This window comes from Lathyrus oleraceus, chromosome 1 (assembly GCF_024323335.1).
Source record: "Lathyrus oleraceus cultivar Zhongwan6 chromosome 1, CAAS_Psat_ZW6_1.0, whole genome shotgun sequence".
In the NCBI taxonomy this organism is placed as follows: Eukaryota; Viridiplantae; Streptophyta; class Magnoliopsida; order Fabales; family Fabaceae; genus Lathyrus; species Lathyrus oleraceus.
Window position 1 is genome coordinate 381,909,013 of NC_066579.1, and position 6,998 is coordinate 381,916,010.

Below are 6,998 nucleotides of genomic sequence, written 5' to 3' on the forward strand. Positions count from 1 at the left end.
TGATCATTAATTGGAAATAGGCGAGGTAGATGTAGCACTCGTTGATCCTTAGTTGGAAATAGGCGAGGTAGATGTAGCACTCGTTGATCCTTAATTGGAAATAAGCGAGGTAGATGTAGCACTCGTTGATCCTTAATTGGAAATAGGCGAGGTAGATGTAGCACTCGTTGATCCTTAATTGGAAATAGGCGAGGTAGATGTAGCACTCGTTGATCCTTAATTGGAAATAGGCGAGGTAGTAAACGGTGATCCTTCATTGAAAATAGACGTAGCACACGTTGATCCTTAATTGGAAATAGGCGTGGTAGTTGCTTTGATCTTGTCCAGATCGGAAGCGTGGCTTGGATTCTAGATATTGAATCGGAAAGCGGTGAAACGTTGGGTTCACATTATGGTACGACATGCATAGAGTCACATGTCATGCATTAAGTCACATTAGAGTTAGGTGATAATTGAATGTTTGCATTGGTGTGATTGTGATGTGTGTATGAAATATGGTAATTGAATTTGGTGATGTTTGGGTACATAACTTGACTGAATATGTGATTATGTGATAATTGTAGTTATGTGTATATTTGGGAATATAATATTGGATTTGAATATTATGCTTCTTGAGTTTTGATGGATGTTTGAAACATGTGAAATAGATGTTGATGAATATTATTTACATGGTTATATGAAGTGTGATGAATTCCTTTAATTGTTGATTTAATCATTGTGCTTGATTGTACTTCTTCATAATGATTTGAATTCTCACCCTTTCTGTTTGAATGTTACCTTTACATGGGTATCGCGCAGATACTCAGGAGTAGTATCGCTGAAGTAAGTGGACGGTAGCTCACTCAAGATTAGCTGGAGAGCTGCGATACTTCGTTTAGAGACTAAGTAGTGAGTCAATGCTCTGGTCATGTAACACTGGGTAGATTGGTAGTATTTAACTCATATCTGATTTGGATACGTTTTATGTTATTATTTGTGAACATGTTTAATTGAAGAGATTGTTGAGAGATGATCATGGTATGGGACATGGATCATTTTATAAAATGCATGGATATTCATTATTTTCCGCTGCGAACACATATGCTTGAATATTCATGATAATGGAAATGTGTTATTTTTAAATGACCAGGTGTGTTGTGTATTGATGATGAATGATGTGTGGTTTTTGAAAGCTTTTAGTTTTTGAAAACGTCGATGTGACGCCCTTTTGTTTATATGCGTGCTTATTTACTCTGATTATATGCTAAGTAATTTGGGGTAGAAAAATGGGTGTTACATTAGTGGTATCGGAGCATGGTCGACCAGTTGGTCAATAGTCGTTAGGGTTTTCCAACCCGTTGTATTTGATTCGTGTATCTGACACGACCGATACTGTTGGTCTGATATATTAGTGGTATCTGAACAGGTCGGTCCGTCCGGCCAGGTTGTTTAATTAAGTTGTTCCCTAGTATGCGACATGTGTGTGAGAACACTGTCGATGCTTGTTTTATTTTCCATTGGCAGGTTGGTAACTCGAGGATAAGATGAGGGAATCGTATCCGGAGTTGTTCGTTTGAGGTGAATTTTCGAGGACGAAAATCTTTTAAGTGTGGGAGAGTTGTAACAACCCAATTTTAGTATTTATTTATTATATTATTATTATTATATTTTATTTTAATTATGGGGAGTGGTAATTAATTAATTGGTTGTTAGGTAGTATAATAATTAATTATATTAATTATTTTCGAGTGTTAATTGAGTTGGTTTAACTTATTTGAATTAAATAGAGACATTTAAATATTAGGTCTTATTGGGCCTATTAATTAAATTAGAAGTATCATGACTTAGGCCCAAATAGAATACTAATATAAATAGTAAGAGGTGAGGAGAGTGAGAATTAGGATTCATTTGATCATTGAAGGCAATAGAGAAAGAGAAGAGGAAAAGTAAGGAGAAGAGGGGAAGAACAAAGAGAAGTTAGGGTTTCCATCAAATTGAAGAGGTAAGGGGGGAATCCTTATTATTATGGGTTAGTATGATTGGGTCAATGGGTAGATGTATGTTTAGGTTAAAATCCCTAATTAGCATGATTTTAGGATTGTTAGGTTTTGATGATTATGCTTGATTGTGGTGATTGATTGTGTTAAAACTGCAAATTAACGTTATATATTTGGAGTATCATATGAGTTATAATTTTATGAACGTTTGGCTTTTTACGGAATTGAAATCGGAGGTCCGGAAGTCCTCCAATGATGAAAACCGCGGACAATTCTGCATGCTGTCCGTCACACTCGCGACCTGTTTTTATGTTTTATTGTCGAAATCATTTTGGTCATAACTTTTGATCCATAAGTCCAAATCGAGTGTCGTTCGAACCGTTATATAGCTGAAACAGAGGGTTATAACTTTGTTTCAGGAATAAAATAATTTTGGAGATTATTTCATGGACCTGCTGGGGGTTGAAGAAGATGAAAATTATGTTGGAAAATTTAATAAACAACAACTTTTTAGTAATGCCTTCGTGCACGGTTTTGATCATAACTTTTAATTCGTAAGTCCGATTTTGGTGGCGTTTGAAGCGTTAGAAAGCTAATGCTCATACCTAAAACATGGTAGTGATTGTTAATATGTTTTAATAATATTCACATGCCTACTGTATTGATAAATATATTGGATTATACGTTTGATTGATGAATCGTTGCATTGTTGTAATATGATTGCGTGATAATTATGTTGTTATGTCGATGATGTTAAGATGTTGATGAGTTGTTGTTATTTGTTGATATTATTCATGTGGTAACATGAATTGGTTAATTGCATATTATGTGAATGGTGTATTTGTTATGAATGTGTATATGTGCCATTGGTGGATTTGTGAGTGATATATTGTTATGAATGTGTATATGTACCATTGGTGGATTTGTGAATGATATATTGTTATGAATGTGTTTATGTGCCATTGGTGGATTTGTGAATAATATATTGTTATGAATGTGTATATGTACCATTGGTGGATTGTGAATGATATATTGTTATGAATGTGTTTATGTGCCATTGGTGGATTGTGAATGATATATTGTTATGAATGTGTATATGTACCATTGGTGGATAATTCATAGAGTTGAATTATGGTGATATGTGGAATGTTAAGATGGTAGGGATGATCTTAATTGCATATGTATTGGTATTTGTACATTCATTCATGGCATGCATGGTCGGCTTCATGGTGGAAGCGGTGAAACTGTGGGTTCACATGTAGCACTCGTTGATCCTTAATTGGAAACAGGCGAGGTAGATGCAGCACTCGTTGATCCTTAATTGGAAATATGCGAGGTAGATGTAGCACTCGTTGATCCTTAATTGGAAATAGGCGAGGTAGATGTAGCACTCGTTGATCCTTAATTGGAAATAGGCGAGGTAGATGTAGCACTCGTAGATCCTTAATTGGAAATAGGCGAGGTAGATGTAGCACTCGTTGATCCTTAATTGGAAATAGGCGAGGTAGATGTAGCACTCGTTGATCCTTAATTGGAAATAGGCGAGGTAGATGTAGCACTCGTTGATCCTTAATTGGAAATAGGCGAGGTAGATGTAGCACTCGTTGATCCTTAATTGGAAATAGGCGAGGTAGTAAACGGTAATCCTTCATTGGAAATAGACGTAGCACACGTTGATCCTTAATTGGAAATAGGCGTGGTAGTTGCTTTGATCTTGTCCGGATCGGAAGCGTGGCTTGGATTCTAGATATTGAATCGGAAAACGGTGAAACGTTGGGTTCACATTATGGTACGACATGCATAGAGTCACATGTCATGCATTAAGTCACATTAGAGTTAGGTGATAATTGAATGTTTGCATTGGTGTGATTGTGATGTGTGTATGAAATATGGTAATTGAATTTGGTGATGTTTGGGTACATAACTTGACTGAATATGTGATTATGTGATAATTGTAGTTATGTGTATATTTGGGAATATAATATTGGATTTGAATATTATGCTTCTTGAGTTTTGATGGATGTTTGAAACATGTGAAATAGATGTTGATGAATATTATTTACATGGTTATATGAAGTGTGACGAATTCCTTTAATTGTTGATTTAATCATTGTGCTTGATTGTACTTCTTCATAATGATTTGAATTCTCACCCTTTCTGTTTGAATGTTACCTTTACATGGGTATCGCGCAGATACTCAGGAGTAGTATCGCTGAAGTAAGTGGACGGTAGCTCACTCGAGATTAGCTGGAGAGCTGCGGTACTTTGTTTAGAGACTAAGTAGTGAGTCAATGCTCTGGTCATGTAACACTGGGTAGATTTGTAGTATTTAACTCATATCTGATTTGGATACGTTTTATGTTATTATTTGTGAACATGTTTAATTGAAGAGATTGTTGAGAGATGATCATGGTATGGGACATGGATCATTTTATAAAATGCATGGATATTCGTTATTTTCCGCTGCGAACACATATGCTTGAATATTCATGATAATGGAAATGTGTTATTTTTAAATGACCAGGTGTGTTGTGTATTGATGATGAATGATGTGTGGTTTTTGAAAGCTTTTAGTTTTTGAAAACGTCGATGTGACGCCCTTTTGTTTATATGCGTGCTTATTTACTCTGATTATATGCTAAGTAATTTGGGGTAGAAAAATGGGTGTTACAAAACCTCCGGTTCATTTTGTAATATTAGCTCAGTCAAAAAATTGCTTAGGTTCGCGATAAAACCGATATAAAACCTCATATTATTCGTGAGCTCAACATGGTTTAAAATATCACCTCGATTCGAGATCAGTCATATTAAAATCTTAGTTTAGCTTGGGGTATAACCACTTTAAGTTTGTTTTTGGAAAGAAGATTAACCACTTCAATCCGCTGGTTGGAAGGAAGACTAACTGCTTCACTCCATTGTTCGTTGTTGGTTGGAAGTTAGCTTTAAACTTCACTTTTCCTTGTATAAGGGGGTTCGAGAGTTCAACCTACTAAAAGCTTTTAAGATTTACTAGATACTCTCAAGAACAAATCTTGTGGAGATGATTAGGTCTTTTCTTTTTTATCGAACATCTATAATTCTTGATTTTATCTCTCTATCCCTTAACTCTTTACTTTCCACACTTTTACTTTCCTTCATTATTTTGTGCCTTATCTAAAAAATATACATAAATCATTTTTCTAAAGCTATCTCATAATATTCTATGATTTAGAATACACAATACACTTTTCTCTTAAACTTTAAAAAATAATTTTGAGTTTTATTTTGAGTTTACAACTAAAATTTCTCTTCATGCTAAATGTCTAACATCTTACCAATATTTTTTTGGTTTAACTTCTCAAACTAACATTTTATTATGGTTTGAAGATTTCAGGTTGGCATCTTAGTGTGGTTGTGGTTGGGATTGACAATCCAATCGGAAAAACAATGAGTTTTTTTATCCAAGATTGCTTTGGTAGAACTTTGTGGAAGTTTATATTGTTAGGTGAGAATAGACTTCCCAAATAAAACTGACCAATTGAAAAATAGTTTTGAAATTTTTATTAGAATTTGGAAATGAAAAAAAGTTTGTGTGACAGAAGCAAAATGTGTATCAAATAATAGTGCTTATCGAACTCTATATACACAACATACCTCAATCGATACACAATATGATAATAGATTGAATCAAACAGGTAGCCAAAAGATGAACAATCAAGCAGTGTATTACATTGATATCAAATCTACACAAGACATGTATGTGAACAAGGCCAATCCAATATGGATTCTAACACCACATTTTTCAGCCTTAATCAACAAAAAAACAATTTAAAGTGCATATTCTAACAAAACCCACACTTAACCAATAAATCTTTACCAAGGCAAAAACCTAATAGCATGCAATTCTAGGAAATTAATAAAAATAACCTAACATGCAATTTTTACAAAATTAATATATATATATATATATATATATATATATATATATATATATATATATATATATATATATATATATATATATATATATATATATATATATATATATATATATAGAGAGAGAGAGAGAGAGAGAGAGAGAGAGAGAGAGAGAGAGAGAGAGAGAGAGAGAGAGAGAGAGAGAGAGAGAGAGAGAGAGAGAGAGAGAGAGGTGACGCCGAATTTATAGTGGTTTGGTTATCGCTCTCACTAAGCCTACTCCACTCCCCAATGGTTTCCCATTAAAAAATTTAGTCTTCCAATATAGTTTGTCACATACTACACGATATTTAGTACAATTACAATATCCAAATAATGTTGAAAATATAAAAATATTCCATTTGAATCTCTTGACTTGTACATAATATCCATAGTGAATCTTCACAAAATATTTACTCAAAATCATCTTGAATCTTCTATTCCCAATAATTATGCTCCAAAGTCTCCATTATCTTGAGCGTTGGTTTGTCTTGGGATTGAGAAGAACTCTCACTTTGCTCATAGGTTTCCACACAACATTACCAAATTAATTATGTAGTGAAGAACCTCTTTCTTCTCTGTTCGATTTTGTTAAAACCATCCACAACACTACACACATTGTAAACCTCTGAAATCTCACGAAAATCTTTAAAGAAATGTTAAACACAATAACCGAATTTCCTCAACTATCACAAATCTCCAAATATGAGATTTAGATCCACCCAAAAATGGAATTAGAATAAGGTAGAAGATGAAAGAAATCTTTTGCAAATACTCAAGAAATATTTCAAAAAATCTTTTTGAAATTGAGTGGGCAAGTAAGTTGTGAGTTTTAAAATCAATACTAGAATTATATGTTTTCCAACTCAATGAAAGGCTATAATATAAAAGGCGTTTATATGTGTTGGAGATCTAGCACAAAAACGGATGAAAAATTGTGTATGATTCGAGTTATAAGCAAGAGGTATGATTTAAGTCAGAAAATTAAGTGATTTGAGTCAGAAAATTAAGTGATTTGAATAAAGAAGCAAAAACCATATGAAAACCCATTTGTGTGATTTGAGTCATACAATTTGTGATTCGAAA